Raw genomic sequence first — 14,471 nt, forward strand, 5'->3', positions numbered from 1 at the left:
CCTCCCTTGCATATCATTAACGCAAGGAAGGGGTTCACGCTAAAAAATGACGCACATTCCGGGAACTTTGGCGCTATTCGCCTCTAACGCCATAGTATAAATATGGCGTTAGTTGGCGTTAGTTTTGCGTCGAAATTGCGTCAAAAAAAACGACGCAATTTCGGCGCAAACGGAGTATAAATATGGCCCTAAGTTCCCAAGACAGAAATAATTTAGTTTGATATAGCTTCCAGCCGTTGTGATCCGAACTCCCCTTCCTGTTTCCTGCTTGTAAAACTTCCGAAATATGTGCTGGAAAGCAGGAGAGAAGATGGAGCTAAATAAGTGCTTCTACTTCCTTATTACGCCACCGAGAAGGATGAAAGCAAAAAGCTTTGTACGAATTTGACCGCCTATCTAACAGAGAGATGACTTATGAGACATAGCACTGCATGATAAAGAAATTATCTATTTTCTTTCCTGCATGCAATGCCTGTTTCCAATATTTCCATTAAATCTCACGGCAAGCTCAGTTGCTCATGCAGACGTTGGGTATTCCATCCATCGAGTGAAAATGCAGGCAGTAAGTCATGTGTTAAAAACACCGACAGATATCATGACCCTTACATTTTTCATCCGGGATAGATCAATACACTAATATAACTATGATCCCAGGGGCTGGGATTTCGGCTTTGCAGTTCTTGTACTTCCTGTCCCACATTCTCTTGCTTAAGGTTTGAACACTGTTTAGGGCAGCCAGATTACATTTTGTTTTCCTGAAGAACTAGGCATCTTGCCAGCTTTCTTGTGTTCAGAAATGGATAGTTAATGCTCAGGTTTTCCATCGTGTTTTCATCAGTTATTCATAATAGTGTCCTCCTTCTCTATTAAAGGACTCAGATATGCACAGGCACGCCTTACTGAGGTGAACAACTGTATCGTGGAAAAAAGCTTTCCTTAGTCAAAATTATAGCGACAGCCGATAATTGAAATACTTATTGAGTTTCACCTTTCCAAGTAGGTTATAATTTAATTGTTTTAGCCGTGTTGGTGTTTGTATCTTTTTAACAAATGGCCTTTTTGTTTAAAAAACGCTTTTACCCCTCAGTTTCTATATCGATCAGGCAGTAAAAGCTTATGGGTCTACTGTTTAGAGAAATAATATGAGCTGGTTAGGAAGCCATTGCCAGAGCGCATTTCCAATGTCAATTCTACTTTCAAAGCTTTCTACTTTTATCTGAGAAGCGACATTATTGCCTTTGTGTCTTGGAATCTACCAGAAAATACCATCCTTTCTAGGACAAGAGGTATTTGTTGGGTAGAGAAACTTAAAGAGATAAAGCTTACACAATCTCGCAATACAGACCTCCCTGCTCAGATCTCTGAGTAGGCACCATGGGAGCCGCTGGACTGCAGAGACCGAAAAGCATTTTGAAAGGGTGCCAAAAACACAGCACTCTCTCTCCAGAGTCCAGGGCTCCAGAGTGTCTGACTATCCCGAAACATACATTCATTTTCTTGGGCGACAGATGCTTCTGAAATGGAAGTGGGTTACCAGTTTATTATAGTGCCACACCCCTAGAGGTTAACATAGGACACTTTAAAATTCCTATTCTGGAATATTAATGGATTAAATAATGATACTAAAAGGGGAGCAGTGCTTTAATTTGTCAAGTGCCAGCCTCTCACTTGTGCTCCTTCAAGAAAGAACCTTACTGGTAATAATTGCTTATTTCCCTCACAATACGTTTTAAAACGAGTAACCCATGCTGGTTTTACTTCTGACTCTAAGTGAGTAGCCATTACCCTCCACAAATCTTTCCCCATTCCCTCTAAGTTACGCCTGACTGCTTTTTTTTGCCAAGCTACAAAAGAGTTAAGCAAAGGTTAATTTAGTGACTTTTGTGGTTCACCCTTACAAGGTCTGTGGTTGTTGCCTGAAAGGGGCATTCACCCTTCTCAACTAATACCCGATTTAATACATGTTCCATTTAGTCTTTGTCACCCATTATTTATCCTGCAAATTATACAAATATTATGGCAGTACTTTGCCTTCTTCATGGTAAAGCATGTAATGTTCATTGCTTCTTTGAAAGACTTCCAAGTTAGCATAACAATAGTTAATGCCATCTTCAAAAGCAGTTGTGGCTCTAAACACTCTATAATCCATTTGTCAAAGTCTATTAGATGTTTGTATCTCACCATACACATGGTATCAGTATTGTAGTCCATTGTCTTGTAGTCGGTCTTGTTTGTTTGGATCTGGCTGGTCTGGATAGTTGGTTTACTGGTTTCTGCTGAATGGTGCTGGCTGATGCTGAACTGATTATGGTATGTTCTCCAGCAACACAATGACAATAACATCCTCACTACATAGCTTCATCAGATGAGAGACCAAGTAAGTCAGTTTGGTGCCATTGCCTACTCTACTAATTCCACCTAAAAAGAAAGGTAGGAGTTGTATGTGATCCTTCATGGTTTTTTTATTCATTTGAACAACGTCTTATTGACTGATGACATTGGTTATGGACTGTCCAGGAGTTTTGTCCACCCACAGACTGGTATTGTGCATTTAAAGTGTCATCCCAGTACACCTCTGAGAACACTACTGGGCCTTGAGGTTCAGAAGAAAGACTACCCTGCTCTTCGAATCCTAAAGGAAGACTAGACCTGCTTGCCTTGAACCCAGACCCCGAAAGTGACTCCAATAGTAATTTAGCTGACCGTCTGTTTGAGCTACAGTGGCACAACAAGGTTCCAAAAGGTTTTTCCTCCAACTGGCCAGCTAGCCAGTTCCAGCTGGACCTAGCTTGGACACTGCTGCCGGACTCTGTTTGAGTGAGTCACAAACTCCAATAGGTGCCTCTCAGGTTCTGGACCCTTGGCCGATATACTCGTGCTGTCCAGCCTGCAAAAGCTAGGTCTTTGAAGCTTTTTTGCCCTTCCACCCAGTCAATTAGGAGAAAGGAATGTCTCTGATGATTTCCATTTGTTTGGTAATATTAGGAAATATAATTTTTCCTCTAGCTTTCTAGAATTACTAGCTACCTCTACATGCCAACATATGTTAGCCTACTGATGTACTCCTTAGGTAAATGTTTGCACAAATATGATATTTATGCATGCACACACTATGCTCTCTATAAACCCCTTATGAAAACCTATGCCACCTTTCAACTATTTAACTTAGGACCTTGAGGACACTTTCATAGTAAGCATTCTGAGATTTGTTTGTCAGTCTATAAAGCACAACAGATAATTATTTTAAGAAAAGATTATTTACCAAATTCCTTTTACATGTCCAGCATGAAAACTAACATAGTTTTGGGGGTGACTTTACAAAATAGCACTGAAGACACAGAAAATATATGGGATGCAAATCAAATCAGAGGAATGACACATATTTGAAAAATATTAATGCTAAAATACTTTACAAATCTGACTGTTCTGTAAAGTTGCAGAGAATGGTAGGGTAACAATTCAGGGGACAGAAAATAACACTTGACAGTCATGGGTGTCTATTCACCAAATTTCCAGGGGGTAGGAAGTTGGCTCTGTATATACTATCTCAAAGTAAGAGATAGTGTGTAAATAGGTAAGATAGTGGCCAAATTAAATAATTCTAATGCTCTATTTTGTGGTAGTGTGGTCGATCAGTAGGCTCATCAGAGGGTAGTGTTAAGCATTTGTTGTACACACACAGGCAATAAATGAGGAACACACACTCAAAGACTTACTCCAGGCCACTAGGTTTTTATACAGAAAAATATATTTTCTTAGTTTATTTTAGGAACCACAGGTTCAAGATTTGAAGTAAATACATAAAATGCAAGGCACTCCACATAGGTAAGTTAGGAACTTGAATAAAAGCAATATCATATACTGTCTTTGTTAAAATGGCAATAAGCTATTTTAAAAGTGGACACTGCAAAAATCAACAGTTCCTGGGGGAGGTAAGTAATGGTTAGTTTGTGAGGTAAGTAAGACACTTACAAGTCTCAGTTCCTGGGCTTTGGCAGCCCAACATTGGGGCTTCAAGGCAATCCCAAAGTTACCACACCTGCAGCTCAGGGCTGGTCAGGTGCAGAGGTCAAAGAGGTGCCAAAACACATAGGCGCCCATGGAGAACCGGGGTGCTCTGGTTCCAGTCTGCCAGCAGGTAAGTACCCGCGTCCTCGGGGGGCAGACCATGGGGGTTTTGTAGAGAACTGTGGGGGAAACAAGTAGGCACACAAAACACACCCTCAGCGGCACAGGGGTGGCCGGGTACAGTGTGCAAAGCAGGCGTCGGGTTTTAGATAGGAAACAATGGAGGAACCCGGGGGTCACTCTAGTGGTGCAGGCAGGCACAGGGGGCTTCTCGGGCCAGCCACCACCTGGGTTAGGCAGAGGGTCACTGGGGGTCACTCCTGCACTGAGGTTCGGTTCCTTCAGGTGCAGGGGGCTGCGGGTGCAGTGCTTGGGCCAGGTGTCAGGTCCCTTGTTACAGGCAGTCACGGTCAGGGGGAGCCTCTGGATTCTCTTTGCAGGCGTCGCTATGTGGGCCCAGGGGGGTCGTCTCAGGCTACTCACAGGGTCACAGTCACTGGGCAGTCCTCCCTGTGGTGTTGTTTCTCTGGTTCTCGAGCCAGGGGCATCGGGTGAAGAGTGTGAAGTCTCACGCTTCCGGCGGGAAGAGTGAGTTCTTTGGAAGGTGCTTCTTTGTTGCAAAGATGTAGCTGTTTTTGAGCAGAGCCACTGCTAATGGGAGTTTCTGGTCGTGGGGGTCAGGGCAGTCCTCTGAGGCTTCAGAGGTCGCTGGTCCCTGTTGATGCGTCGCTGGTTGCAGGTTTTTGACTCTGGAGACAGGCCGGTAGGGCTGGGGCCAAAGCAGTTGTTGTCGTCCGTCGTCTCTGCAGGCTAGTAGGTCAGCAGTCCTTCTTTGTAGTTCAGGTTGCAGGTACCTGATTTCCTGGGTTCTGGGGTGCCCCTAAATACAAAATTTAGGGGTGTGTTTAGATCTGGGAGGGCAGTAACCAATGGCTACTGTCCTGGAGGGTGGATACACCCTCTTTGTGCTTCCTTCCTGTGGGAAGGGGGGCACATCTCTATTCCTATTGGGGGAATCCTCCAAAACTAAGATGGAAGATTTCTAAAGGCAGGGGTCACCTCAGCTCAGGACACCTTAGGGGCTGTCCTGACTAGTGGGTGACTCCTCCTTGTTTTTCTCATTATCTTCTCCAGCCTTGCCGCCAAAAGTGGGGGCAGTGGCCAGAGAGGTGGACATCTCCACTAGCTGGGATGCCCTGGGGCACTGTAACGAAGGGGGTGAGCCTTTGAGGCTCACCACCAGGTGTTACAGTTCCTGCAGGGGAAGGTGTGAAGCACCTCCACCCAGTGCAGGCTTTGTTCCTGGCCACAGAGTGACAAAGGCACTCTCCCCATGTGGTCAGCAACTCGTCTGGTTGTGGCAGGCTGGCAGAAACTGGTCAGCCCCACACTAGAAGTTGGATTGGTATTCAGGGGGCATCTCTAAGATGCCCTCTGGGTGCATGTTACAATATATTGCACACTGGCATCAGTTTGCATTTATTGTGCTGAGAAGTTTGATACCAAACTTCCCAGATTTCAGTGTAGCCATTAGGGAAATGTGGAGTTTGTGTCTGACAAACTCCCAGACCATGTACTCTAATGGCTACTCTGCACTTGCAATGTCTAAGGTTTTGCTTAGACACTGTAGGGACATAGTGCTCATGCACATATGCCCTCACCTGTGGTATAGTGCACCTTACCTTAGGGCTGCAAGGCCTGCTAGAGGGATGACGTACCTATACCACAGGCAGTGTGAGGTTGGCATGGTACTCTGAGGGGAGTGCCATGTCGAGTTAGTCTTTTTCTTCCCACCAGCACACACAAGCTGTGAGGCAGTGTGCATGTGCTGAGTGAGGGGTCCCCAGAGTGGCATAAGACATGCTGCAGCCCTTAGAGACCTTCCCTGACATCAGGGCCCTTGGTACCAGGGGTACCAGTTACAAGGGACTTATCTGAGTGCCAGGGTTGTGCCAATTGTGGAAACAAAGGTACAGTTTAGGGAAAGAACACTGGTGCTGGGGCCTGGTTAGCGGGGTCCCCGCACACTTTCAATCAAAACATAGCATCAGCAAAGACAAAAAGTTAGGGGGTAACCATGCCAAGGAGGCATTTCCTTGCACAGGGGTAATGGCAGTGACATAACATATTCTTTTATCTTATTGACATCACAGGAATTGACAGTGCGCCAACCCTCAAAGAACGAAAAAAATTGCACTGTATCTTTATATAGATTGGGCAGTTGTTCTCTCTCCCTTTGATGCATGTCAGGACAGACACTTTGATGCAGTGTTGCCTTGCATCAAAGAAAAGAAACCTGGGCCCAAATCTCACACAATCTGACTCTCTATCTGTCACTTGATACAGACACACTTGCCCAAACATACACATGGTCTTGCTGTCTTAAAGACTCTCACCAAAAAGCACATATCAACATAGGTTGAAAACCATTTTTACTTACCACAGCTGCACTAAAAGTCCTGTGTGTGCCCCATTTTTTAGTACACCAGTAGAATGAGAAACAGGAAGCTAAAAATTAATGCAGTGGCACCCCTGTGTTTTTGGCACTAATTTTGCCACCTCAGAGGCCAGGGGTCGCAAATGGCAAGTCAAGGATTGCAGCTGTCATCTCTGGTGATCCCTAAATGACATCCTTGCCGACAGCCAAATCTCATTTTTCAGATTACCATGAGTAATTACTAAATACATTCAAGGCATGTTTAAAACTGGAGCACCTGGGACCATATGTAGAAATCTATTTTGCAATTGCAAACCTTCCCATTGGCAAAATCAAAGGATTTCTGACCAAAATTGCAATTAAGAGCATGAAAGGAGCGTTCTTCCTAACTGAGAGTCACAATGTTATGTATGAATGATTTGTTACTGTAATTGCAGTTGAAATCCATTGATCAGTTACCAATACTTCAAAGCAGGTGGCAACTGATTTTGCAAAGGGGAAGGTTTCTGTTCGGGACATATTCTTCTTTTCAGTCATTGAGTGCAAGAAGAGATCCAAAATATCAATTCTCCCAGCGATGTATACCCAAAAACCAGTTCCTTTAAAGAATATGTACTGATTAAAAAAATGGTTTTCCGTTTTAGAAGTCAAATGCAGGTACAGAGGTCTGCCGTTTGCATGGAGGTCTGCTGCTTGCATTTGCAGCCAATCATAGAGTGTTACAAACTGAAAGCTGCTTAATGCATATGCTTTTGGCAGAACGCTTAAAATTAACAATTTGAGCTGTGACCTACTAGTACACACATCACATCATAAGTTGCTTAAATTGAACATGCCTGGTTTGCAAATGGGAATGATGCATATGCTCACTGAATATTTTTTTTCATTTTATGAACCAGGTGAGAGCTGTTCTAATTTTATTTTTAGAAATGCCCACCTTTTTCAGAATGCAGTGTTTGCAGAAAGTGAGCCCTTCTATTAGGTTTCAAGGAAAACAGCCACTAGCTCTGTGCCACTAGCAGCGACTGACAGGAAAGAGAATGTTTGGGTTTGATTTAAGGCTTCTGGAAATCATATTTTTTCGCTGAAAATATTATGAATGCTATGAAAAATCCTGAAATTACACTTATGCAGTGAAATGTGATATTCTGCTATTTAACATCACTCTTTTAGCCACTGCACACAATTCATGTTAAATCGTCTTGTGTGGTAATGTCATGATACTAATTCGAGTAGAAAATGCCTCTAGGTGAGACAATGTTTAATTGAACTACCTGTGAGCTGCAATCTCACAAGTCTTTCTAACACGATATGTTCTTCTGGTAAAATGTTATGAAAAGTGGTGTAATGCATAATTCTGACAGAATGCATATGTTTCAGGTAACAAAAAAATCAGGAATTTAACACATTTCATCAGTTTAACAAAAATTTGAATGTTTCCGCTTTTTGGAATGCCCTGTTTTTTACCACTAACTGTAATAAGGTTTATTGGCTCATGGACTGCATCCATTGCAGGAATGTGTTTTTGATCTGAAGTTCACTGGTTTCAATTCTTATAGGTCCACTCAACCTTTTATTCTTCAGAGGTAAATACAAAGAGCACCATTCATTTGGATATCAAAGACTATCACGTTTTCCACTTCCATATGCTCTTTTGGTGAACAGGTGCTTTACAAATAGTTATATTAATTAATTCTAGCACAATGTATAGCACTTTTCAGAAATGATAGCTAGATATTAGTGCAACGAGGAGCAGTATTTAGACCCATAGGATGGATAGGATTCCCACTGATATTGTGACCTATAAGGATGTGTCCAGTGAAGCAGCTGAAGTTTCATTTAGTTTAGGTTTCAATATGGCACCTACTGTTACTCGTGCTTAGAGTAAAGAGAAACCCTCAGTCACACTGAATCTATTACTGTTCGAATAATTCTCTCTAATGCACTTGCTATTATGTGCTACAATGTTAAAAACGGAATAAAAGAACCCTTAATATAAAGCCTCATGAGAAAACACATTTCCAATAACTATAATTGAAATCACAAAAAGAAATATCATTTTGGGAAAATACGTAAGTTGAACGTTCATTCTAGTATCTAAAATAACCTGCTTTGCGAAAATATAACATGCTCACAGTATTATAATCTAATATATTGGTACCTTCTTGAACGAGCAGTAAGATCATTGTCTGCATTGATATATGTGTTTAAAAACAACCGTTATGAGCACCGCGTTCCACTGTTATTACATTAAGTGGAATAAAATACAAGCTGAACGAGAAAGGGTAATGTATGCTTAGATGTCTTGTCTCGGTAATTAATTATGCACGGTAGAGTTTTACAGTAACACATTAAAAGGAAGTTCTTTAGACACTGTCTTAAAATCTAAGAGGAAATGCATACTTAACCTCAGCACACCACCTTTCGACTGACAGTGGCAGCATTTGTAAAATATAGAGCAACTGGCCAGTCCACATTATTATATTTAGAGCAATGGACTATTTTTGGAAATTTCAGTAAGTGGAATTCAAGGGTACATAAAGATGGAAAAGGTGCCCTTCACTTCACTGGTTAGATATTTATCTGATTAATGACTTCAATGATGGAACATTACTTCAGGCTAAGAAGCTATAAAATGTCACACAGGCACGTGATACCTTTAGCCTATTGGCTAGAATATAAAATTATGAGTTAAACATTTTCACTGTAAGTTTGAAATAAAATCTGCATATTTCCATGGGGCTAGAACACATTAAAATAAACTATTGTGTGAACGAAGATTGTTCGCTGTATGTTCAGTGACTCATCCAGTTATAACTTCCCAAACTCTCAGCACTTCTCAAATGTGGTAAGAATGCAGGAAAGAAAATCAATACACGCTGAACTCCTTGAAATCATGTTTTTCATCTTCATGACCTGAATGTGCTTTTCAATACGATAGGCATAGTTTTTGGTAAATGCTGAAACAACTGAAAAGGTGTTTGAAGTATAGTGCATATATTCCTTGTGATCTTAGAACCTGAACTCCTGAGACGCCTTGTTTCTTCAAATATCAAGTTGCCTCAAAAACATGTTTTTTTTTCAAAGAACCAGAGTAATTCACGTGCCTTTTATTCAGTATTAACGTACATATGTATGTCTCTAGATATACGCTGTCATCAATATGTATAACCATCGCATTTTCCATTTGAGTGCATTTATTCTGCGAAGCTCCCATGGTAGTTTTCCAGACGCATCTGAACAAAGAGAACATATCAAACCGAATTTGATATATAAAGTTATCCTTTCTGACACTTACATTTGAGTGGTTATTTGTAAATAGCCCTTCCATCATTAAAGCAATAACAACATCTTCCTGTAATTGATGTCCGTTGTAAAAAAATATGAAAACTATTATTGAGCTGCAACCGCATTTTGTAATACAGTTGTTTTAATACGGTTAGACTATATACACATTGCACAGTTGGGCACAACAATGAGGAAATGCATGACAATGTCATAATAATGATTGGCTTATACAAATGCTGTTTTACTTGACATAGGGACTCCTTTGGAGCCCAGACTTCAGGCCAACAATCTACTAGGGCAATAGATGCACGGCCTAAAACTACCTTGAAGAGACCACACACATGCAATATTTAGAAACGTGTAATATGGGTGGACAAACTACCTCGAAACGTCTTACAGGGACATAGAAGGAGTGTTTTCAGTGAATGTGAGCACCACCAGCTGAGATGTCAGGCCATGAAACATGATACTGTCATCATTTGTTTTTTGGTTTTCTAAAGGACTTTTGCTGGAAAGTGGATTATTGATAAGGGCAGGTAAGTACCTACACTTAGCAACAGGCCACCAACCTCCACTTAGGTCCAGTTAGGTCTCAATAAATTATGCCCAGCTCAACCCTTGGCAGCTTGACAATGAGCGACAAGGCTTAATTTAGGAGACAAGTGTGTAAAGCATTTAAAAAGCACAAAACAGTAAATAAGTAAAACACAAAACACAATAAAAGTCCAACACCAATTTATAAAAATAGATTATATTTTTATCTTCAAAATGATACCCAAATGATTAAATAGGATAAAAATCCAACACCAATTTATAAAAATAGGTTACATGTATATCTTTACAATGACACCAAAATGATTAAAATCAGATAAGGGGAACCAGAGATATGAATTTAATAAAAAAACATTGTTTTCTAGCGCATAGAAGCACCTAGCGCGCAAAGGGTTAAAAAAGGGCACACTGGAAAGGGACAAAGTCCAGAGTTCAAAGCACCCATGAGGCATCACTGTCACACTTGCTTTCAGAAGTGTTTTTTGTTTCAGGAAAGTGCTCCACAGCACAGGCCAAGGGTTCAGAGGCTCTGGTTTGCCTCTTGGGGTCTAGGACTACAACTCCCACAATGCACCTCTTCAACTTATGGAGTTGCTCCAAACATCTCCAAACTTCTGAATCTTCTTCCACAGGTCCTTTTTGCATCCTTGAAGTGTCCATAACTCATTCCAACATTCCAGAAGCTCTGAGTTGCTCCTTGGGAGATAGGACTACAATTTGCAGAATGCACCTCGTCAGAATCCTCAAATGGCCACTGGACACTGGTCAGCTGGGCTCTGCCTGCATGACTTGATGCAGGGGACTCTGGGCAGCTCCTTTGTACCTGTAGCAAACAGGAAGTCCCCTTGTGAAGGAGTAGAAGACAGGCAAAGTCCTTTTAGTGATGAAGCCCAAGTGTGCAGCTGGTGCAGTCCTTCAGGGTGCAGTATTCAAGTGCAGGTCAGGGGTCCAGCAGGGCAGTCTTCTTCTTTGTCTTGTTCATTGAAGGGATCTGAGGTGTGGGTGCAGCTCTGCCATATTTATTCTTGCTCCTGTGTGGAACGCTGGGGGGCCCTGATTATCCGATCACAGGCTCTGTGATGACGGACACCCCAGACAATTAGGTGCCGTTTTGATTAGATTAGGAGAGAGCAGGAGAGGGGTGTGTTTAGGATTTGTAGCGAAACCAGTGGGTGGGATCAATTAGACCTAACCTCCAAAAATCACTTTCAGCCTTTTTGGATTTTTGAACAATGTTGTTACCTGGGATTGATTTTTGCCACACTTCCCAGCAAGTGGTCATCAAAGGGGGAAGGAGCCTGCCTGTGTTGGAAGGTGGGTCATTAGTTGTGTGGCCTGCACAAGTAATGGGCCACCACTGGGAACCAAACAACCTCATTGTAGCACTTGACTCTCTTAGAATAGCGTTATTGAGCAGTCCAAGGCTTACTCAATGGAGGTGGTGTGGACTAGTAATCCCCATTCATGAGCACACACGCATGGCACTCAATAAATGGTTGTCCAGTCTGTGCTCTTTCTTTTGATAAAGTAAAAGTACATTTATTACACACACACACTACTCAATACAATGCAACAATTTACAAATATACACAAATTGATGGAAATTCCCTTGGATGACGTGTAATCTCTTATGTCTCCCCCTAGGGAAAATATAATCCCACAAACCACATGGCAAAACAGTCCATGTTATCCCGATGCAACATTTGCCTGTAATGTAGAGTGAAAGCACCAAAATCTGACAAATAAGCACATTTACTGTACAAGAGAGTGGGTATCAGACTCATTAAGCAAATCAGCATTACAAGAAACACATAGAAACATATTTACATACTTTAAACATTAAAGATTACTTTTGGATTACTTTTAGATTACTTCTTGATTACTCTGGCAAAACATTATACACTTGTTTAACCTGGTATAATACCATCCTACACCCTTAGAGAATGCAATTACACAAACCAAAAAACAAGATCTCCACGATGCTAGTGCTTTACATTTGGTTGAAACACTTGGGGGGTTATATTTCCTTTCTCCCACCCAACCTAGGGTGGGGACATAAACATTGCATTGGGGGGACGCTGCGCTGTTCCTGCAGCTCCCCCTGGCTATGGGCCATCTTCCTGGGGCCACCAAGAGCGGAGACCATTAATCAGGAAGACTTGGGCCGCCCAAGGCCTTATGGGATAGATGCATATGTAATGAGCAGCTCTCCCACTGTGCCAGAGAGAGCCGCTCTGCTTCATTTCATGAAGGCCTTAGGCTGCCGCATTCCTCTTCATACCCGGGCACTTCCGAATACTGGGGTCGTTGGAAGGCAGCGCGGGTAGCCTACCCTAGGCTGCCCTTGTGTTTTGGGGGGTGTCCGGTCGCACACAGAGATCCCCGTCATTCTGCCTCCTTGGAGGAGGGCAGCGCGGGGAGCACACCCCCGGCTGCCCTCATTGTTGGGGGGTGCCCGGTACTACCTGGATACCCCTGTCAGGTGAGTAGTGTTGGGGAGTGGCAGGAGGAGCCCACCCCGGCCGCTCCTGCCAGCACGTCCAGATTCTGCCACGGGAGCGGACCTTTCCTCTGGGGTCTGCCTCCTCCTGCGGGTAGACGCAGGCTGCTGCGGTGGCCATCGGGGACACCTGGGGGAGTGCAACGGCACTCCCTCCTCCTCTCCTGCTGCAATGGGGCCCCGGGATGGGGTCTGGGGCCACCATTGGCCCTCTGGGGAGCTTGATGGTGCTCCCTGCCCTTGACCTCTATGTAGGGCCCCAGAATGGGGTCCAGGGCCCCTCTGGCCATATTCACAGGGGGGTGCGAAGGCACTCCCCTCGACTTTGTTCCCTGGTGGGCCCCCGGATGGGGTCCAGGGCCCTGGCACCACCTTCATGGGGAGCACGACAGCGCTCCCCAGTTTAGTCTTTGCCCACTGGCTCTCCCTCAGCCGGTGGCCATCTTCACTGGGGGCTCAATGCGTGCCCCGAATTTTCTTCTTGGTGGGGCGCTGGAATGGGGTCCGGGAACCCCTTCTGCCATTTTCACGAGGAGCGCAATGGCACTCCTTGCCTTCCTCCTTAGTGAGGTCCCTGGATTGGGCCAGGGACCCTCTAAGTTTCTCCTCTAGGGGGTTGCGACTGCGGCCCCCGGCTTTACATCTTTTTGGGGGCAGCCCCTGGGCCCTGGACCACCCCGGGGGCCTTGACCATAGCAGCCGCGGAACCCCACGTGCTTCGCCGCTCGCTCAGAAGTAGGTCTAAGGACACAGACCTTCTCCTTTTGATATCTCATGCCCCCAAGTGCCGATTGATGAGCCCTTGCCACCAGGAGCACTCTCCTTGGGCCTTCTCTCCTAGAAGGGTCACAGATTATAGGGAGCCAATCCTTCCTATGGTGCCCTCCCTTCCTTCTGGGCAGTGCGCTCTCCTTGCACCAGCCCAGTCCTTTCCCCAATTAGGCCTCAGGGAGAGTAAGGGGTCCAGCTTACTGGCAATGGACCGTGTCTCGCTGGGCCTGAATTCCTTCAAGGGCAGAGTGTGAGAAGGTAGCCTCTTTCTAGCCTTGTTACCGCCACTTTTGGCCTGTTTGTAAGTGTATGTCAGGGTGTTTGTCACTGTTTTCACTGTCTCACTGGGATCCTGATAGCCAGGCCTCAGTGCTCATAGTGAAAACACTAGGTTTTCAGTATGTTTGTTATGTGCCACTGGGATCCTGCTGGTCAGGACCCCAGTGCTCATAGGTTTGTGGCCTATATGTATGTGTCACTGGGACCCTGTCACACAGGGCCCCAGTGCTCATAGGTGTGCATGTATATGTTCCCTGTGTGGTGCCTAACTGTCTCACTGAGGCTCTGCTAACCAGAACCTCAGTGGTTATGCTCTCTCATTACTTTCAAATTGTCACTAACAGGCTAGTGACCAATTTTACCAATTTACATTGGCTTACTGGAACACCCTTATAATTCCCTAGTATATGGTACTGAGGTACCCAGGGTATTGGGGTTCCAGGAGATCCCTATGGGCTGCAGCATTTCTTTTGCCACCCATAGGGAGCTCTGACAATTCTTACACAGGCCTGCCACTGCAGCCTGAGTGAAATAATGTCCACGTTATCTCACAGCCATTTTACACTGCACTTAAGT

Source organism: Pleurodeles waltl, chromosome 5, assembly GCF_031143425.1.
Source record: "Pleurodeles waltl isolate 20211129_DDA chromosome 5, aPleWal1.hap1.20221129, whole genome shotgun sequence".
Classification (NCBI taxonomy): Eukaryota; Metazoa; Chordata; class Amphibia; order Caudata; family Salamandridae; genus Pleurodeles; species Pleurodeles waltl.